The following is a 22,914-nucleotide window of genomic DNA, read 5'->3' as shown; positions in this document are numbered from 1 at the left end:
TCATCCGGGAAACTATAGAAGCAGATTTCACTAGAAAACTGGTTAGTGTGTGCGTTAGTGACCCCTCTATCGTGCTGACCCCTAGTGAAGTCTTGTATCTCAACAGGTAGAAATTCTAATGTTTATTTTTTCAAAGGACGATGTTCTTAGTACAGTCACTTGCTGTTAGACACCCCTTGTGACTCATATTCTGCGCATCATGCCCGCTTTTGTGCAAATATACTCGATGTGGCAACGTAACTAAATATTGTTGGAAGTCAGTGCAGTCTGTCATCTCTCGCAGTTCTTGTCATTCAAGCTGTACGTAATTTTATCTCATTAATTGCAAACTATCCCAAGGAACTACCCTTGTTCAGTATAATTATAATGTTTGATATGACCATTTGCTGGCAAACATTAACAGTGTGATATTTAACTTGAACTTTTGCATGACTGCCTATGCCTGTGTTCTTTTAGTAACCAGAGTATGGCTAATTTATTAAACCATATTTGCTAATTTGCATGCTCACATGCTATAGCATGCCTTAATCTTGAATTACTGCATCTAAGTGCAAATAATTTAGAAATTTACTATGTATTTTAAAACACTGTCCACATTTTGTGCTCAGCAAAATCGTTTAATCAACAGTGGTTTGTCTTTATCAGGCCTCCTGCTGGACTTTGCACCCAGGCACTAGTAGATGTGGAATATGCACTCTTTTGATTTATAGTAAGCAAAGAACCTATTTTCAAACTACATATTGTATATGTACCAGTGCCTTAGAGTTACAAAACAAAAATTTATAGAAACTGGTATTGTAGTTAGAAAAACCGCTACACAGCACCTTTAGCCCAGAGAACTCTCATTTCACAAAAGAGGACAAACTATGTAGGCGCTAAAAAATTCTACGTATTTTTTGTGCTCAAGTAATCTTGTTGGAAATAGAAAATTAGCAATAAGGCTCCTGGCATAAACCTCACTTAAAGCATGTCTATGCTTGGAAAATATTCTTTCAGTCTGAAAAATGTTGGCCAGTTATGCTTTACATCGACTTTCCAAACTTTTCATAATGCTTTGCGATTACATTAATGTACAAAATAACAGGTGTCTTTCTTGTGCGTTTGCTCTGCATTTCAATTGCTTCCCTAATTCACCTTTGCCATATGCCTTTTTTAAGGCATCAAAACTTGAATTTTCGTTCACTGGAGCCTAATACTAAAAATTTATTCCTTTATGTGGCCCAAAACACTGCGAATCAACCCAGGCTCTTTCAGTGCCGCTATACATAGTTTCTTCTCTAATAACAGATTTGATCAATACATATATTTTAGGTACCTTTGTGGGGAATGTACATGTTCTTGTACTTACCGATGTGTTTGGTGATTGTGCATGTTTATATTTCATGTGATTTATGTATATGTTGTACTCTGTATTGCAGCATGCAATAAATATATTTGCGTTTTCTTGAAAATGCAGCATATATCTTACCAGTCTGTGTTGCATGTTATTTGGATATGGAAATCGTGATAACCTCGGTGTTGATATACATGCTCAAAAGTGTCCAAGTTTGCTAGGTTGTATTTGTGCAGCGAAGACAGGTTTTCCAATATACACCATGAATTACTAATATGTAATGTGATCCACACGTATAGGTGTTGTGTATGCCCATCGAAGCTTCAAGGCTGGCTGTTCGACAGTGCGTTTTGTAGCCGAACTTGAACCTTCTGGCACACGCAGTAGTTGCGCGTGGATCGCTGTACATAGTAGTAATTGAAGGCGTGTACTGCCGAATCTGCCTTCCATACACGCTAGAAATAAAAGGGTCTACACCCTTCCAACACCCACACAGATGGGTGTTAATTTGGATGAGCAGCCTTACACCCTAAATTTATTTTGCTGGACACCCTTCCTTTAGGGTGCTATAGTGGCACCCCAACTGTAGGGCGTAGACAACAGCACCCTTAGGGTGTTCGTCTGGCGACAAACTGATTTACACCCTTAAGGGTGTTAAAATGTTTAGTGTGCATGCTGACGTTCAGTCGAGCTTTCGGTGATAAGACTCGGCAACCTGTGGCCCCCAGGTGCTGTCTACAGAGGAGAAGGAAAATTGCATTCTTTGGGATGACAATGTGAATAATGCTAGAGTTGCCTAAATGACACACGCCGGTTTGAAAGCGAAGTCGTGCATGAAATTGAGTCTCTGTGCGCTGTAAGCAAATTTGAACTCTGTTCACAGAACATTGGATAGAATTCATGATAGGGAAAAATTGTCATCCAAGCGTCAAACCGAAAGTAGCAGGGAGGCTACACAGAGCTTTTGGCGTATCATGTTCTTTTTTTTTGGTTTGCGGTTTTTTAAAGCTAACTTGTCGTGAGGAGGTAATATGAAAAATCAGCATGATGCACGAGTCCTGACAAGCTGTCTTTTTCTTTCCTTGCTTGTTTGTTGGTGTGTGTGTGCGTGCGCGTGTGTGTGTGCGTGCGCGTGTGTGTGTGTGTGTGTGTGTGTGCGCGTGCGTGTGCGTTCGTGTGTGCGTGCGTGCGTGTGTGTGTGTGTGTGTGTGCGCGTGCGTGCGTGCGTGCGTGCGCGCGCGTGTGTGTGTGTGTGTGTGTGTGTGTGTGTGTGTGTGTGTGCGTGTGTTATTTTTCTTTTGATATTGTTTTTTAGGTAACAAATTCCGTGAGACAATATATCGCTTGCTCCAGCACATTCAGCAAAATATCAACCTTCCATATGCTGCCTGTGGTAACAGTCCAAATTAGGGTCGCATAGCCGTCATTTTATGCAGGCGCGGTCGATTTGGGCTTGCGTGTGCATGTATAATAGTGCAGAGTTCCTATTTTGTTCGACGTTTGTGGTAGCAGCAGCTAATTGCATTATTGGTCTGGTTTAACTTCGTAATGCGACACTGTACAGATTTTTTTTTAGCTGCACCAAATTTTTAGATATTGCCCGGGGCAGAAAGCACAATTCTAATCCTTGATTTCAATTACTCGATCAGGCGGCTACAATTTCTACAAGTAATCAAACTAGTTCTATAATTACAATAATTACGTTAATTAACGTTTTACTCATTAACATTACGGCCACGATTTCAATCTGCGAATTGTAGCCGGTGAGTTCCCGAGACGTATTCATTTGGAACGAATTTTCAATACTGCACAACTTACCGGATATTAATTTTCAAAGTGTCTGACAAAATGCATGGTTGTTCCAGTTACTTTTGTGCTTCAATGACTAAAACAGCACTTTCTTGAAGAAAGTAACTGGAATGCCAATGCAGTTCGTCGGACACTTTGAAAATTATCTCAGAACTGCTGCAGTCCGGAGAATTCGTTCCAGATTTAAATGGTGGCTGTAGTTGTTAATAACTAAACAGTTAACACAATCATGTTATTTCGTATTTTGATTTCTCCTAGAAGATGGGGTAACTTAGATCAAGGATTAGAATTGTCCGATCTGCCACAGGCAATTTTTAAAAAATTCGTGCAGCCAAAAGAAAAAAAGAATACACTCAGTATATGATATTCCAGAAGGCATGGAAAAGGGCTCTAGATTATTGTGGCTGCCTGGTATTCTCACAGTGACGCCTAAATCAAAGTTCGTGGGCGTTCCTAAATTCATCCGCTCCCGAAATGCGCCTACCACGACGCGGAATTAAATGCGAGCACTGTAATGCATCTGCACCTTGAAAGGGCAAAACCGGCTATTTGTTGCGCACCAAGTGAGCCTTGGACACAGTTTAAGCTGGCGACACAGTTGGCCTTATACGAATTTCGACACAATATGGTGGCGCAGCGGAACGAGGTGCCACCACCCTGGTCACACAACGTCGGTGCCATGATGCCATCCTTTATTTTATTCTATGGTCCATCAAATACTGGTGATTTTGCCATCTTACTGCGCCAACGTCTGGTTATGTTTCCAGGCAGGATGTTTCCTCCATCTTTCGTTTTTCTTTTACAGTTCATCGAAAAAATATCGTGTGCAGAAATAACGAAAGAGACCGTAGAGAGGGCAATCTCTTTTCTTTACTCCGAGCAGGGAAAGATGGGCCCACATAGCATACAGAATTATAGAATTCATTCTTCACAAGTCTGAACTTCAGCGATCTGGGAGTACTAAATAATTTGGAGCTGCAGGTGCTCCTCATTATAACAATTCACTTAAGGGTATTCACATCTCTTTATCTGCAACTGAAACGTAGCAGCAAGAATACTGTCAAGTGCTGAGAGTAATGACTTTCTCGGTTAGGACGTGACGTGAAAGCGGTCACTCCCAAATCGAAAGGCTCCTGAAATCAATTCAGCTTAAGAACCAACATGTTTGTGATTCCTTCTTTAAATATAGTGCACGCCAGAGCCTTATATCGCCGTTTTATCGCCCTTCTAAGTCGCTGAAATGGGCTATATGGGGTTCTCAGCCTTATCCGTCACCGTAAGATTCGCCTTCAGTATGAATGAAGCAGGTTTTCTTTAATATTTTAGACTTAGGGCTATAGCACCACATGTATGTCTGTTGCGTGATCAGAGATTGAATATGCACAGCAAGCAATATTTATTGAATGTGTTTATAATTATGGAGTAAACATTTTTAGTATTTTCATTGGATTTCATATCAAGATATCTAATATTTAAATTATTATGTGAGTTAATAAAGGGAAAGTGGGACATCCATCCAATTGTAGCAATTCCTACAAAGAAAACCCACATGGGTTCCTCTATAGAAAATCCTCGTAGTTGTAGAAAAATACGACCTTGTCCGGGACTCTGGACCCGGGACACCAGCGCCTTTCCGGGGCACCAACTCTTGCGACTTAGCTAACCAGGCGGCTAGCAAATGATAGGACGAATTCGAACTTATCATCTCAAAGCAAAGGCAAGAATTTGACGAAATACTGAAGCGGAAACCCGCAAGGTGTAGAGAACTACCTAATAAAGGAAAAATGAGACATCAACCCAATCGTAGCAATTGCTACAAAGGAAAGTTATATAAATATTCATAGTAGCGTCGTTTCCACAGCCTAGTCTAAGCTGCAAAAAATATACGTGCAATTCGTATATAATAAATATGCGCCGACAGCGGTCTTGTAATGGGGGCTGTGACAGCTTCATAAATATTCTACCTCCCCTCAAATGCACTAGTTTAGTATATGCCGCCATATTTTTTTACAAGGATAAAAGACAAAATATACTAGGCCTGCGTCCAGTCACAACTTGCAAGTCTACCGTTTTGATTTTATTTCTGAAGAAGTCACTGGAAGAAACGTAGCTCTCCGAAACAACGGGCTACTCGCGAGATATAATATAGCTCCGTGTGATCTTTTGCGCTATCAGTCTGCTGTCGTCAACTGTCATTGCCACTGTCAGGCAGCTCCCAATTTTCGCAGCACATTTTTTTAAAAAAAAGAAACGTTCCAACGCAACAGATTACACAGATCTGAGTGCGAACTACATTAATTATTGTATAAAATGGGCAAAAGAGTTATTTCCTTGGAAATACTTTAGGGGCAATGCCACAATTCGAGTAATTATATCGCGATGTCCTTCATTTATCAGTGTGCTGTTTTAGAATTTGACTGGAGACGCAGCTTCACGAAAAAATATATATCGCAATGAATTTCTTTTTAGCTTCATGTTTACAGTTTTTTAGAATTAAGCGGTCAAGAATGTTGCTTTTTCAGAAGCTTTTTTTTATGAACAGTGCCCCAAAACACACATTTTTTTTACAAATCTGCTAACATGACTACTTTCTTCCGTTGATCATGTTGTTTCATTGTTAGTGTCGCTTTTGTTTCATTCCTATTTCGAGTGATATACATAAATTTTCTAAAGGCTCTGTCTCTGATCTTTCTCACATATTTTTTTTTTTCCTTACGAGGAAGCTTTAGCTCAGGCCCAACTCCGACGCGGCCTATTCAAATACATAAAAAACGCAAAAATATTTATCTGAGATAACCCATGGACCAACTTTAATGAAATTTGTTGCATCTAAGAGAGAAGGTAAATTCTAGTGACTGTTAGAAGCGGAATCTCGATTCAGGGCTTGAATTTTGTTACAATTATTGTCATATATTCGACTATTTGAAAAATGCAGAAGCACGAAGTTTACAAATTCATAGCTCTGCATCAAAAACAGATATCGCGGTTGTGTAAACGACATCCATTGAACCATTCAAAGCGGACAAATTGCATGTCATTTTGCAATTTACATTAATTTGTTACGTTGATTACAAGAGTGCTGCAAAAGCTGTATTTCTACATTACTAAATTTTTTTATATTCATGTGTAACATATCAATTTTGTCCGGTTTAGATGAGCCATTAGGTGCAATTCATAGAATTGTATTATGCTTTTTCGTTGTTCAGTTGCAGAGTTGTAAACGTGATAGCTTTAATTTTCGATTTTTGCCACTTTATAAAAAAAAATTGGTTAGCTAAATAAAAAATTCGAAACCAACAGACACTTGATTTTATGTTTTTCCTTCAAACGCAAGAAACCTTGCCAAATTTGGTGCAGCTGTTGCCGAGAAAAACAAATTCATTTTTTACACGTATTTAGACAGGAGCATCCGAGCTAAAGCTTCCTCTTGAGTCACGCCAGTGCTACCGTCAACCCCTATAATTCCTAGTGAGATTGGCAGCCTCTGCTTTCATTCGCCGCAACCTCTTTCTGCCCACAATTTCCGGCTTATAGTGTCCTCAATCTCCGTGGGAATGCCAGCCGTCTTATGTGTAGGTGTTTCTACGCAATGGATCAAGAAGCGTGACGAAACAATGCAGCAAGCCAAGCCGTTGATTGTTCCCGCATTTCCATTTCATCTTAGTGAGCCGTGAAGAGGAGACTGGGCCATATATTCTTATACGCTAGAGCAGGAGACGTTTGCAGCGATTGCCTTTCGTCTAGACGAGCGTGTGCGTGGTATGTCTTTGGAAAACAAGCGAAGAAGCATGCAAGCGCATAAGCGTAAGGAAAGCCTCGAGAAACTTCGAGAATCTTGACGCAAGCGGGCGGAGGGGGGAGGGGGCATTTATGAAAACGCATTGTGTGAGTATTTGGCTCGTGGAAAGATTTCATTCACGTTTGTGCAGCCGAAACACGGCTACGCCCTCAATTGTTAGAAATGAGAAATTATTGCGCGCGTTGCAACTGACATTAGTTAAAGAATACACGCAGGCCATTATTTTCGTCTTCATTGTTAAGTTGCAACTTTGTGGCCCGAGAACATTCTTAAAGTTTAGACCTGCCTTCAGCATTGCTGTAAAAAAGTAGCCTCAGGCAAAGTATTCCCACTATCGCCTAGCTCATGCTTAATAAGCACAATTCAGCGCTAAGGAGTACTACATGGCGCTAATCTTTGATACGCCGAATATGTCGCCGTCAGGAAGTGCCCCATAGGTGACGAATTCCCCATTCTTGAAAAGCTCTGAGTTGCCCATATTTCAATTATACTCAAACTAGATACGAACACTTAATATTATAGTGAAACAATCTTACTTTGCGCCACCTTAGAAACAACGTTTCTAATGCCGACAAAATATTTTAGTTTGGAATTTGTTATTATTAGTGCTTTTTGCTTACATAAATTATGTGTACCACATGGCAACTTTTATTATGTCAGCTAGAATACTAGAAAGAATTTTCTTTCGAAGAAGCTGTGCGCACGATAATTATTTATAACGCAAATTATGCTAAGGTATACTTTTTTTTGTCGCTCTGAATTTTCGCAAGATTCACGACATCATTTGAAATCACACAAGCTTAATATTTCGCCTCACGACATAAGGAGAGCAAGAAAGTTCGTAAAAGTAAAAAACAAAAAGATGGAAGTGCCTACATACATTTCGTGTGAATGATGGCTCAGCCAGACGCCTCACGGTAAAAGGAAGATGGCACTAAGCTTTTCTTTAGTACAGGTATTATTGCAGAATTTATTATTAGGGTGCAGAAAAATTCAAGCATTTCTATTATGCTGTATTTTTAAACAACACGGAAAGTTTCTTAGTGAAGTCACGGTCATGCTACGGAGACATCAGCAGCAAGATATGTTTGCCCAGCTACTCTGCATACCTTTACAATAATGGGTATATATATATATATATATATATATATATATATATATATATATATATATGTGTGTGTGTGTGTGTGTGTGTGTGTGTGTGTGTGTGTGTGTGTGTGTGTGTGTCTTTTTATTCGCGCCCATAGCGTTCCCAGCTGGTTTCAAACAATAGTTTACTGTGGATAGCGTCTCGAAGTTCCGTCATGGGCAATTATTTTATTGGCCATGAGAATTGTTTCCTAAAACAACACCAGCCACGAGATGAATCGTCTTCAGATAAACAGCAATACTGCATATGCTTTAGGCGACAGCTGGTCCCTAGAAAAAACGCGAGTTAAATAACAGCGCATGGAATCGAAATCAATTTCATCAAGAGGCCGTGTAATGTCGCCAGCCGTAATCAACACGAGAGAAAGAAAGAAATGCAAGAACTGCGAGGAATGAACGATGCTTCGCGAATTTAATATACGCGGCGCGTGATGTCTCCGGTGCACACGAAAATTCCAAAAACATTATTATCTTGCTCTTTACTAGCTTTGGCCAGCATGACATGACATCGTTTGCAATATGACGCCATGCGCCACAACGGCGTCGACAAGAAGGAACAGAAAAAGAAAGAAAATAAGCCATGCGAGCTCGGCTTACCTGAAAAAAGTCAAAAGAAATTCGATCACTGTGATCCGTTACACGCGCAAATGCAGCACATGAAAACCTTTTTTTCCATAGAACGAAAAATAGAAAACACCACGTTTTCGTTTTACATTTTTTTCATTACACAGGCGACGGTGTTTATTGTTTAGGTTTTTAATGTTGTTCATGTGAACAACGCTCTCAAACAGCGACGTAGTGTTCGAAATGTCTCATTTCTTTTATAATTGAATTCTTTGGTATTTGGAATATCTGAGTTTAATTTAACCTGCTATGATTTCTCTTACGGAAAGGCGCTTTTGGAGGAATCGTGTGTTCATAGTTTTTAATAAACGAGAAATGTACACACATATGAGTGCCAAAATTGCATTCCAATGATGTTACAACACCGCGAATCGTACTATGGAAAATGCTTAAAATTTGGTTTACAATATATTTGTTTTATATGATACCTTAATTGCCCTGAGTTAAATGTATTTTCTTTTCGTCCCCTTTTTTTCTGTATTTCGTTGTTATCGTTCTGCAGCAAAGCAGCAATTATGTGCGTTGCTTTTAGGCACAATTTTAACAAGTTGAAAAACTTCCCTCGCTGTGAAAAACATACTGTTTAAATAAATTTAAAAATGAAAACGCCGGTATCATTATCGCGAGGGAAGGTTATTTTCTGATGCGTACATTTATCTCAGGGTATCTCACAAGCCTCAGGGTATCGCAACCCGTACGGAGGTGAGGAGGAAAGGATATAACTGCCGAGTGATTTCGATGTTTTATTGCGATAGCAATTATACGGACACTTCAGGCGCACTTCTGCCGTTGGCGTAGTTGTGACACTCCGTGTGAAGTCCAAGATCGATAGAATTGTCGCCGCTAGAATTTTCGCCGCGCGCTGTATACTGTGTGTGCGAGTGAAACAGTGCGACGTTGAGCCGTCCATCGCGGCACGCAATGGCGGAAAGCACGGCGTGCCACCTTCCATCGCGTGGAAGTTTCGCATATTACTAGAGCTCAACCCAGCTCCTCAGGCGCGGCGGTGTCGCCTTCAATACCACGTGGCACCGTTACGTCACGACAGAGGAGAAACGGGGCTCCAACTCGCGCCGTCGCTCACGGCGTCGCCTTCAAGGCTGACCACGTGACACCGTGACGTCACGACAGAGGAGAAACGGGGCTCCAACTCGCGCCGTCGCTCGCGGCGTCGCGGCGGTATATAAGCAGCTGCGCTTGCCTCTGCTAGACACTCACGAGCTGAGATGCCTCCTGGAGACAGAGCTGCTCGTTGGAATGAGAAGCGAAGGTTGCGGCGTGCTACAGAGACTGTTTCTAGGTGGCTTTGCTACGGCGCAGCGACTACGCGCCCCGCATCGGACGCGGTGAGCGTCGAGCAACGCAGCGTTCGGCGCGACAACGAAATGTGCGCCTGAGCAAGCGCCGCACGCCTGAGCCGACGCCGACGAAAACGGCTTTTCTGCGACACGAGCTCCTTAACGCTGTCGCGTTAAAATAAAGGCTAGTATGCTTCGCATCCTGGGCCCAACCTTAGCTAAGCCACAGCCATATCTTTTTTTTTTTGGGGGGGGAAAGGGGGGGGATGTTTTACTACCCGGAGTAGAAGGCAGGTCGTACGTTTTGGCTTCGAATGCAGTCCCTATACGCTTTCCTCGAGTAAACGCATCCTTGTTCACGGTGGCCTACAGACAATTTTGTCTAAACTAAACAAACACCGACAGCATTATGTCATGTGCCGTCATTGTTATAACCCAGATATTTTAGTTCTCCAGCTGTTGGAGGGCGCTCTTCGTTCTTTCCTTTCGAACAAAAAGTGGACAGGGACTTCCAAGAACCTTGAAGAACTAAAGCCGTCTAAAGTGTTGCCTTTCCCGGAAAAAAGCTTATCAGCTAGGACGAAAACAACCATGTTGTGCCATGCACGGTCGTACACCATTACCCACGAATGCGCTGCGAAAGCTTAAGTTGTTTTTCTCAAGTATGGTGGCACCCATATTTGCTTTGTACTGGCAAAGGCCTTTGTGAATAAATGATGGCCTCGGAAGTGTTGGAGTGCGTCCCTTAGGATTAAATCGTCTTATTCAAGACCCTCACTTCTAATTCTGCAACGAACAAACTACACATCACTTCCCTGTAGAAATTCGAAGGTCTTCTATAGAAAGGCTTTGTTTACTTTCGCGATCTCCATCCCAACACGAGGGCATTTAACTGTTTTTACCCAAATTGCTGAGCTGGACGGAATCGGGACCTCAGAGGATCAGTGTCGTTCTGTTCATTAGTTGTAGGCAAGCTCATGTGATTTCTGGAGCTCATCGTACTTACTCTGCTTGAAGTCCTCCGAGCAAAACGAAAGAAAAACTTCATAAATACCCTAATTTATTTTTTCCTCACTGACACTACATACAGCCAATGCTGCAAGTGTAACATGTTAGAAACCCGTTACACTTTCTTTCAGGTGTTAGAGAATATTTAGTTGGCAGGCTATTTGTAAAAGCAATGTGATTTCATATCATTGGGCAAATTATCTTTTTTTTTCAAAGCGCTCTTACGTTAACAACGCCTCTTGTACGCTGAAGGAACGGGTTCCTCCTTACTATGGCGTGCGGGATCGCAAGGTGATGTTGAAATGGAGAGAGAATGCGAACGTAGATAAAGAGATACAAATTTTATGATATGCTGGACAAGTTAGCCTGCCTTCATCTGGCACGCTACTCCACTTTGCGAGTGTCATTAAAAACGGGTAGCCCAGTAGTTTACGTATAGAGAGCCTGGTTGCATAGAGGCACACTATGCCAATACGCTCGTTTTTTTCCCGTCAGTTATAATATGATCCTTTTTGCCGAGTGCTTAATTACCGCTCATGCAGCCCGAATACGTGCCTTGGGAGAAACCCATACTTACGCGGCTGCTTGCACTATCGCCTGACCTTGGCGCTTGTTTATACATCTAGTCCACCTCCTGCCTAGCTACATCGCGCACGTAGACATCAGTGGCTACACGAGGATTGCATATCCGCAGTGCCGGCACCTCCTGTGCGGGAAAGCCCGACTATCTCGACGCCTGGGCTCTTGTGTAAGTGACGAAGGTGGGGCTGTTTAGCAACACTGCGCACGTACCACATGCTGGACGCGCAGCGAGGGATACACACAATACACACACTACACACACTCGCTATTAGTAGAAGCCGCACGTGCCATTCTGCGCGGGTAATCGCGAAAACTAGCTGACAGCACAATTCCACAGGCGACTCTTCAAGTATAATGTACGCTAAACAGATGAGGACAATTCCATTTTGATGACAGGCTTTCAATGCAGTGTGCTGTGTCACGCTATGTGCACCGTTTTTCATTCCCTGTCACTCAGTTTTATTTCGGTTCGCAGCCTACTATTTTATTTCTTTAGAGTTTTTACCATAAAAAACAGTAGTGAGCCAGTTTTATATGGCCTAAAAATCGTGGCTTTGTCTCTCTTTCTCGAACCCCTCCTTATAGTTTTGTCACATTAGGTGACTACATGTGAAATTATAGTTTTTTTTCGCTCAATATTAGATGCGTTGAGGAATAATATAATCCAGAAAAACTGTTATGAGCGAATTTACGTTTTACAGTGGCAGACCACCACCTATAATTCTCATTGTGCATTAGAGCAATTGTGAAAGCATCGATACACAAAACAGGACACCCACTTAGCAGCTACAGGATTATTTTGGGTTGCAAGGGAGGAGTTTTCCATAAACCTCGGCGAAGATGACAGCGGATGAAATAAAGTGTGGTTTGTTTGTTTGTTTGTTTGTTTGGGCTAGTTAAACTTTGAGCTCAATTATATCACTGAGCGTCATGAATTAGCCAGCACCACCCATGACGCTGAACTCTTTTACAAGCACGAGTAAAAGGAAAAATTAGAAATGAATCGCAATGTAAGAGCAACAAGAAACGCATGCAGTGAAGATCACTGAATGCCAAGAAACCTATTCAAGCGCAGATGGCACAAAACAGTTGTATGTAACGTGTTCCGAATCAACGTTAAACTGTCAGTGGACAAATCTGCGTTCCGTGGAAATTGCTAAGGTACTGTATATCACTAAGCTAGTTCAAGGCTTGTTGATGGTGTTCTTCACAGACATAGGTAGAAACATTTAGCTACAAAATTCGGTGGGACTGTTAAAAGTATGCGTTTCCAGTTAGTCCATTTCATGTCTATATGAAAGGAAACTCTATGTGCGAACATAATCACAGGAAAAATTGGTGATTAAGATGGAAGAAAAGAAAAACAAAATTCAGTGTGGTTTATGTGATGTCGCAATCACACTCGATGTTGAAAAAAAAGTTTGAACGCAAGCACACTTTCACTAAGCCTTTAGGTTTCATTGAACGAACAAGAGACCAAATTCACAAATACCCTTTTTTTGTGATGGCTCTGTCGCATGTCGGGCCATCTCCGCAAATATTAAATCCGTGACCATGACAGACAGGCATCTGAAATCCCGAATAGTTTCAGCTTAATTATGTTTTAGGGTTTTGCGAGCACCGATGTAGATGTGGACACCTCACATTTGCTATTATTCAATTTGTGTCCAGCAAAGGCAAGAAATGTGCAACAAGATTAGTGCAAGGGATATGCACTCTTTAGGAAATTATCCGGGACCGTGGGCTTTTCCATATTGTAATGGTGACATATGCTGTCCAACGTTCCGTTTTTTTTTTCGTACAATGAAGCCTTCAAGTAATGAGATGTCGAACAGATGTACTCTTGGTAAAACACTGCTACAGTTTGGGCAATTGACTATGCCCTGGTGGTACAGCAGCCGGTCAAGCACGCCAGGCTAACCCCGCATGCTGCATCCCCACCACCGTAAAACAAAGGGTAGCTAAATATTGTTAGTGCAGCAAATATTCGCCTTCAATCACAGGAATCTTTTATTAAAGGGAGGCTTTCTGTGCCTTCTTCCCCGGTGTTTGGCGCATTTGACCAGTAAGCTTCTGGCGGAGTTAAATGGTATGATCCTAAGCAGTGAAAAGGTAAATTGAGCCAATCACGGACATCGTGTAATAAAAATCGGGCTGACAATGCAAACAGGGGAAAATGCGCATGATTGGGTAATGCGGATGTGCTGTTTTGGGCTTCCGCGTTTAGCCGTCTCATCGGCAAGAACTTAATTGCAATACTCCAAAACTTAGCGCATAGATAAGCAGTCCCACAGCCATTATTGCCCTGCTTGGAAAAGCTTCGTTTCACATAGATTCCACCATGCGTGTTGTGGTTGCATATTTTTTGACGCACAAGCTTATCACGTATTTTCTTGGACAGTGGACACAGGATGCAATGCTGGTGCCGTGTGTGTGCTATATTTCATGAAACTGCAACCGCATATATCTCTCGACACAGTGAGATTCACCTAACTGAACGCTGAATACAAATGTCATGTCTAGCTGTGCCATGTAAATGAATGCTAAAGCACCCCAACACTAGACGTCGCAGGAGTTGTTGCAAGATAGAAAATAAGCAAGAACCCCAAAAAAGTGACAAAGCTTTTCTAAATTTCTTGCCTTAGCTCACCTCAACATCGTCAATTTTAGTAGTGCCTGTATAGGTCTAGTAATTGTTCATCGGTTAGAAAACATAGAGAAAGGACAAAGGACTCCCCGTCGTAAGTTTTCAGTTCATCTGGAGGGCCAATACAGCTAGCCCAGATTACTAAACACGATATACTTTTAAAATCCGTGATACTGCAAGGGAGTACCAGCGCTTGCGTGTCAAGAGTTGTAAATTCAGGTTCACCCATTGTCAACTTTAATTCAGTCCAAATGAATGTAAGCATGCTTTTAATGAAACCTGCACAAGTTTAAACGTATCCAGCGGCGCTTCTTTGTGTCTCCAAATTGCCTATTCCTCTGCGTGCTTGATGGGAATGTAGCAAAAAACCTCTGCGGATTCGCCCCCGTTTGGGTTCGTAATCCATGAATTCGCCCAATGCCTTCAGTGTAATGCCAGCGCTCGTTGCTATTATAGGTCGATTCTTTTCTTGTCGGGCTGAGCGAGGAAAACAGCGCTTACCAGATTAGGGCACCTCCAGACGTACAAAGCGAAAATCCAAAGCCTCAGCGCTAAGAAACCCTAGAAGTGCCCGAGGGCCAAACGAACGGTAAACAGCACGCATGCATGCCAAGAGGATTGTTCCGTTGAACGCCTCAAGCGTTGGGAACCGGATAGCAGAGGAAGCAAGAGAAATGATGGCGGAGGAGAACTAGCGAAGCCATGCGATACTGGCCTTCTCTTCAAAGTCCACCTTCGCGCGATACCGGCATATCAGGTTTCTTCGGCCGGGAGTTGGATCCGAGTTATGGCCGGGATCTCTAAACCCCGGAAGCCCGTGAAAGCGCCACGAGCCATCTTGTCCAGAGAAATACGTAGAGAGTGTTTGCTCTTGTCACATAAAGAAGTATACTGCTTTGTAATTTGACCGTGACAGCACACAAATCGAACGTATTGCTAAATATCTGTAACATGTTTCGAGAATTGAATTGTAGAAGGAGGTGCACAAGTATACTAAGGCCGCTGATAGCTGCGAGTGACCAATAGCTTTGCGAACGCTGTCGGAAACTGCTCCACAAGAACACCTGTTATCAAATGAGCTAGAGCCAAAAGTCCGACTAAACACATGGGGCGAATAATAACGGCGATGACAATGTTCAGTCGAGGTGCCAACACGCTGTGTGGAATCCATCCTCATTCGCCGTGCTAACCTACATGGCCCACTATGCAAGATTCCATTTCACTATCGCGGAGAAAGCCGCGGTAGAGCTAGAAGCACCTCTACCCTAAATATATTCATTATCTTCGTGGGAGCCGAAAGAAACATCGAAGGGTCTTGCAAGTAAGCACGAGTTGCATGTATTTGCGTCAAAATCATAAATCTTTACATTCTGTATAAAATTGCAGATAATCTTGCAAGTAACAGCCAATGTCACTTAGAATTTGAGAGTCAACACACGACGGGGCGAAGTGCTGTTATATTGAATCTGATGTGAGGAAACTGAGAGACCATAGCTTCCTGTTATAATAAGAACGTTCTTTACGCAGAAAAGTAATGTGTATGCTGTGCGCGTTGCAAGGATTAACTGGTTCGTCGCACGATTGGCCACGCGCTGTGTAATTCGATGCGCTTGGCGAGTAACGGACTGTCAATTGAGGCCTACTTCATACTAGAAGATTTTCCCCAATTTATCAAGTGCAAGTGGGCTACAAATTACCTTCGTAATGAAGAATGGCACATTTGCATTCCTCCCCGAGAACCTAACCTCCCTTTTATTTCCATGCATTCACCTCCGTCGTAAGCTTTACGTTTCGCAGCCCTGAACGTACCGGCCACGATCTAGCCCTATCTGTTCGTATAACAACGGCAGGCGATTGTTTCAAGGACACCGTCAGCAATCTCAGCTACATAAACATTAAATGGTATTGTTATTGTCTCAAATTATAAAGCCTTGTTATGAAAAATGTTTCATTGTTGTTAGGTCTAGTTGTCTTGTCTCGCCCATTCTAGCCAAACGCGAATGGCTGTTGCCTGAAGTCATAGTTAAACCAACTGCAAATTTAATCATGCAGTCGTTGAGGCTGTACTTGCAGGTGAACATGACCGCTGGAACCATCAACATCGGAACAGAAACTGTTTCATTTAGGTCTCGACAATCAAGCATCTTAATCCAGCAATAAAAATTAGGTTATGTTTGCAAGCTCGCAAAAGGGTACATTACCAACATGGCCTGCTGACGGCGAATCAAAGATGGCCCACAAATACTTTCAATGCTGTACAAATTTTCTTGCAACCTATTTGCGTAGTTACGGTCTGTAAGGTGCATAATCTTTTGGAGGGTCATTAGTATCTGTACAGAGGTTTGCATAGTTTTGGCTTGATAGCTCTGCTCTCCTGTTGGCGAGGAGTTTTACTAAATATGCATGCAACCATTACTTTTAATATTGCGCACACTAGTGTATCTGATGAACTTTCACTGTTTCTCATGACTTTATCGTGTCGCACGTGGCTGCTCTCCCGGACTACTAATGCCAGTTCATTCCTAATAGGAATAGCCAACCTTCCAGCGTGGAAGTTTCGCGGTTATGACGAGACCAAGGAGCACTTTGTGCGGCACTGCCCGACTTGTGACCACGGTGATGTGCTTTGCAAGCTGTTCTCAGCAACCGAGATGACAGATCGCTCCCAGAGGCGAAGATTCTGCGACATTGGCCTCAGCACTGTTACTTGCACAAGGCCACGAATCTTCCTTTGTTGTTCTTGAAGGTGAGAAGACAGTACGAACGCTTTTTACTGTTAGCGAACATTTCTCTGTGACTGTGCTCAAAACTACTCCCTATTTATTATTTTTTTCTTTAGTTCTTCTTATATATCTAGTCTATTTTCTCTGCGCAAGTGTGGGATAGCCAAATGGGCACGTCCTTGCTTAAGCATCCAGCCTTTTCCCCTGCTTTTGTCGGTTTCTGACATTTCTGCTTAGAACTTTAACACTTGTTAGAGACATATTAAACGGCTGATCAGTAAATAGTTAATCAAGGTCTATTTGTTCCCGCGGAGTGGCTCTTGGGCAAGTAGAATTGCACGCCAGTAGAAAACGTGTGAAGGTCACCTATATATACCGAACAAGAAAGTGGGTTTTCGCTGAAACATTCCTTACACTTGACGCTGTAACATGTGCATTTAGGTATAACAACATGATTACATGCCAGGAGTGAGGCGCACATTTCCGTTCTGGTTGGTTGGTTGCCAACCAACCAGGTGGCGTTATCCTGGCAATGGCGCCCGGTAATTGTCCCCATTTGATCGTCTCTCGCTCTGGCAAAGGGATCTTTATCAGAATACTTGGATTTACATCAATCTTCACATTGAGGCAAGGGAGCTAAGCTGTGCAATATGTACTACGTTGCATAGCCATTGAAACAGTGCATCACCGATATCAACCAATTACGAACACGCCAGTTGCTGAATTCAATAGTAACTTACTTTGCTTTCATTTTCTCTATCGTTATGGCTATCTGTTTAAATAACCAACAGATTACTACAACTCTGGTAAGCGCGAATGAGGATGCTTCAGCCAGAAAAGTCCGATTCTCTAAGCGTCGTAGCGTGCTTTCAACAATGTCGCTAATATTATATGTTTACTATGGTGGCAGGGATATCATCTATCGCACTTTTGCTCCAATTCTACACTTGACTGCGCACACTTGGCTGCTATAAATATTTGGAAACTAGTAGTACAATCTTTGTAACTGTGAATAGTGACTATTCCATTAGAAGTACGAATGAAGCCGCCACTTTTCATAAATAAGATTACTTTCATTAGCTGTGACGACTGAATCAAATTGCGCAATTTTTAATTTGGTACTGGAGTGTGTAAAATATTCGCATACCCCTAGAAAACAGTTGTCTTCCCATGTACTTGCCTTCCTTTTTCCAGTATAACATATATAATTATTCAGCAAAACTAAATGTAATCAACACTATATTATATATATATATACCTTTAGTACATTACATAATTTATTTATTAATTTATTTATAACAGAATATTATATAGTTACGTATTTGTACCGTTATTGCTGTAAATTATGCACGCGAAACCTCTTAAGCCACCTGCTCAAGCAAAACTTACGTAGCTATACCATGACTACTTCTGATAAACCTACTGACAGTTTAAATGAAAAATCGTTATATAACTAAGACAAGTATGCCTGTAGTGATGCACGCTTGTTCTCATAGTACTACATCTGTGATGCATTATACTGTGAGAAAATGGAGCGATCGCACGACCTCAGCATTTGGGTACGGCCGTATGAATTCGTGCACGCGACTTCGTAATGTTGCTGACATGTGTGCGTGACCATAGTGAGCTTTCCAAGAATCTCTCAGTGGCTTGAAGCGCATGTGTCTAGCCGTAATCAGTATTGCTACAAAGCATTGAATATATCAAGCGGGGAATTCACGAACAAGAAGAGATGAACAAAGATGGGTGACGTTGTGAACATATGACAAAAATGATATGACGAAAGTGAGGTCAACATTGGGCTCTGGCTGAATTCAGCTGTCCACCGCGAGCGCTGTTCGCACGTGACAAATAGTTTGGTTATCTTAAGACAAAGGAAGATAATTTTCTGAAATGCTTACGACCACCTGAATGTGGCTGGCTCCTTTGTTATTTACACCTCTGAAAAATTCGTGCCACACATTGGCTCCAATAATTGTCCGATGCTCAAAGAACTGAAAGTTAGACTGAAATGTTCTTAAAATTATTTGGTCGAGAATAAAATATCATGGGAGTGATTTCATTCTGTGTACTAAATTTAATTCTGTTTCAGGTCACCTTTACAGAATCTACACCAGAACGTACTTCTTTGAACATTACACTGACAATCCTGGGCACGCAATACATGTTTTCGGCCCTTATTACGTACCTGCTACCGAAAGGAGCCATCTCATATTAAATATCAATCTTATACGCTCATAAAAGCGTGATTGGTTCAGCGTTGATGTCGTCGCATTATTAGAAATCGAATTGTGGAGTTACCTTCCCGATACTCAACTGTGGGTAATGAGGGACGCCGTAAGGTGGTGGTGCGGCGTATCTTAAAGCGCAGCTTTCTTTGCCGGCCCTACCCAAATTTCCTGACCGTGCTTGCTTGCTGTTGTCTTGCCGATTAGCTCACACATAAAGAAACAAAACCCTATGCAGATGGACTCACGAATTGTACTCTATGTGAATCAAGGCTTTCGTTACGCAAATAAAGAAATGCTGTAAACTTTCCACTTTAACTCCTGTGTTTTATGCCTAAAGGAAATTGAGGCGCGCATCTGCTGTGGCGTGCCCGGGCCACGCACTTTAGCAAATCTTAGATTACCTTGTCGCCCTTTATTTCTTGTGGTTTATTTGATTCTTAGCTTCTTGGGTACTTGGATAAGGTAGTTAAGATGATAGCGCTAGCCTGCCTGCGAGTCATTCGGTAAGCTGCAGCATCGTACCAGCAGCTATGGTCAGGGAAGGTCAGGAGGCTTCGCAAGAAAGCTAACTAGAAGAGAACGTGAAAAAGGTATAGCTGAAAAGAACCTTTATGGGCTCACTTTTACTGTTGTTGGCTGCGTGTGTGTCTCCGTACTTCTCAGATGTACTTCGTGAGGGTCCTTCACCACCCGTCATAAACTTAGGACATTAAGCCAAACCTGCGTATACGTTGATGAGATTGCATGTTTGCAGGATGTCCCAACTATCATACACCAAGAAAAACAAGCCCGCGGATACGCGCAAAACCGCCCTGCGACTGGCCGCTCGAGAAACTTTGCGTGTATTTGCACGCTTTTCAGGCTCGGAAAAACACTTTTAGCTAGCCCGTATTGGCCAGCAGAAAGCTTTTTATCCACCTTAACCTTTCCCCCTGCGCAGGATAGCCAACCGCAACTACCTCTGGTGAACCTCCCTGCCTCTCTCTGCATTATTTTCTCTCTCTCTCTCTCTCTCTGTGTGTAGGCAGTTTTTCACGCCGATGTACAATTTTCTCATTGACACTTTTCATCTAACCATAATACCTGAAAATTTGAATAATTCGGACTTATTCTGCAATTAGGTGGAGTGCAAAAATAACACAGCTATATGACACCTGCATATTTTTAAATCTTGGTGCATGATAGGGCGCCTGTACATTGTAACAATATCGGGGCTACGAAGACTAAGGCGCTATCACCGGTGTCAAGTAGAAAGTCAACCTTTTATTTGGCAAATGTGTGCGCAGAAAATGAAGTGACACTTGTTATATACAGATTATATACAACCAGCAGGAGTTAGCGCCCTTAAGTACCAACGGAGTTAAGCTACCGATGTGACCACTTTGTCTACAACGGGAAGGGGCCTTTTGGACGTCACAGAGCAAATACTTGTCTGCCTGTACTGAGTTCACCATGTGTGTTCTTCATCGGGGATAGTCGAAGACGTCAAGCGGGTCCCGGAGCGCGTATCGCCAACTCACGTATAACAACGCTCAAAGCACAACGCCACCGGCGATAGCAATTGTGGATCGTCGAAATCTATCCGAACAAGAGCGTCTGGTGTCGGTTATTTATACGTGACTGCGTATTGCCTGGCACTCATGTGTAATTACAGGTGCGCACGTTTGCTCGACAATAAAGCGCGCACTTTGGCTAGGAAAGGTTTTTTTTATGGAGGAATGGTGACAGCATTCAGGAGAGTTTCGATACACCTAGGCGCGTCTTGCACCGAGCGAGAACTTTGTAACGGTGGTTAGTGGCGGAAAATGATCACTAACGACAGACAATGTGTTCGCGTCAGCACTCAAATGTCCACCGTGGTATTATTCCCGATCGGCTGAGCTGAAAATTGAAAGTTGGAACGAGCGTAGAGATGTTGGCGAGATAGTCTAGAGAGGATATGCACCAGACAATATCATGACTTCAGGAAGAAGTTTGTATTTTTTTTCCTTGCAAGTAATTTACCTGTCACGTTTTCTCACTGGCGTAAAGTTCCTTTCTCTTTTATTTCCTTTGTTTTTTTTTAATTCAGCTATGTGCTATGGGGATATCGTTTTGCATATTCATGTACACATGCGAAACAAATGTCATGAAACAAGGTGCTAGCAGAACAGTCTTCCAACGTTCGGTCTACATCATTAAGGGCGAGAATAAAAGCATTCTCTCTCGAAATACCAACGCTTTTGAAATTTAAGGTAGACACGAGACAAGCGCTTACACACAAAAAAAATTGAAAAGAGTAAGTGCGTGCTACTTCATGTTGCTCGGAGCGGAGCAATGGAGCAGCGTTGCTATATTGCGGGGCACCAGTGACATTGCTTGATGCTGGCAATCGATCATATATGTGCCGAGTTGCTGAAATGGGGTTTAAGTTTTTCACTAAAACATTTCGCCGCGTTCCTTCTCTTAAAGCCTTATTTTACTACGCACACATGTTACACTAGACCATTTTATGGAATTCATTTGTTTTTATATGCACAGAAAACTTGCTCTCGTTAAAATGCACTCCTCGTTAGCATGGCAGCCTTACATAACTTGCGATTTCAGTCTCTCGAGAGCTTACACAATCGGTTACCTCTATACAAGACCATCTGGATCCGCGATGTGGCAGCAGTGCATTCATGACCCCAGAGAACTTCTGGTCAGCCACTTTCGACAGTACAGTCAGCCAAGAAAAAAGAAGTATTTTGTCGCATGGTATACAGTAGGCCGATATTCTTGATGTTTTCAGATATAAAGAATGTGCGCCTTGCGTTGAGCTCATACATGGGCTTTTTTTCTGTTGCATTAAGCAATACAATTCAGTTGTCAAACATTCCAACTCTGCGGCAAAACTGGTGCCAGCTGGAGGGTACTGTAACTTTATAGGCTATCGTAACTTGTGAAGTTTTGGCGGGTTTAACCATACATCTTCTGTCAGCTCCGTCTTTCTGTATGGCTCCGTCACTAGAGGGAATATTGGCTCCGTCTGTAGAGCTTCATAAACAATCACTAGAGGGAGTTTCCGCAACTAGTGTTCGCAAGTCCTGCAAGTACATTTGCTCAGCTAGCATCGAAAGGGCGGGTATGAACTTCGATATACTAAAACTTTGTGTTAAGGCTTGGATCGAGTCTGTTACCTTGCAAATCAAAAATTTTCCACAGAATGTTACGTTATACGCACTACATGCAAGGATTTGCGATGAGTGTCTATATGCACATAATCTACTACCGTAATGCACTTGGAAAAGCACATTGAAAGATAAATATTATTAACCAATGCAACTCGAGTGTGTCAAGCCCGAAGCACGATTATATTAGATAATTACATGCACAACACATTGTTGTTATGATAACTGAAGGACCACAATCCTAGAGTTGCGTGTTACTTATTTTGGCAGCAAACCAAATGATTGTCTCCATGAAATTCGCTAAATGACGTAGAAAAATCGACAATGCCTGCAGGTTACATGTCATTTAGTGTTTGTAAAACCTTGCTAGTTCACTGGACACGCTAAATATACCTACTGGGAATAGATAATTTACATACCTGTCATGAGAACTTTATAGCCCATTGTTATAAATATTTCTACTGCGCATCAGATAAAGATAGAGAAGCTCAAAACCACTGTACCACGCGCTATGGTCCCATTTATGTTCGTCCTTACGTTGGCGTTGCAGAAATAACTAAAT

At 42.2% G+C, this 22,914-nt stretch overlaps 1 long non-coding RNA gene across 6 annotated transcripts in view; it reads right to left on the bottom strand.

Annotated features, from left to right (window-relative positions):
* The window catches only part of LOC135911933 (uncharacterized), a 469,826-nt gene that overhangs the window by 47,775 nt on the left and 399,137 nt on the right, over positions 1-22,914 (bottom strand). The gene's annotated exons all lie outside the window — the stretch shown is intronic.

Source organism: Dermacentor albipictus, chromosome 9, assembly GCF_038994185.2.
Source record: "Dermacentor albipictus isolate Rhodes 1998 colony chromosome 9, USDA_Dalb.pri_finalv2, whole genome shotgun sequence".
In the NCBI taxonomy this organism is placed as follows: Eukaryota; Metazoa; Arthropoda; class Arachnida; order Ixodida; family Ixodidae; genus Dermacentor; species Dermacentor albipictus.
This window is presented reverse-complemented; position numbering and strand designations above follow the sequence as displayed.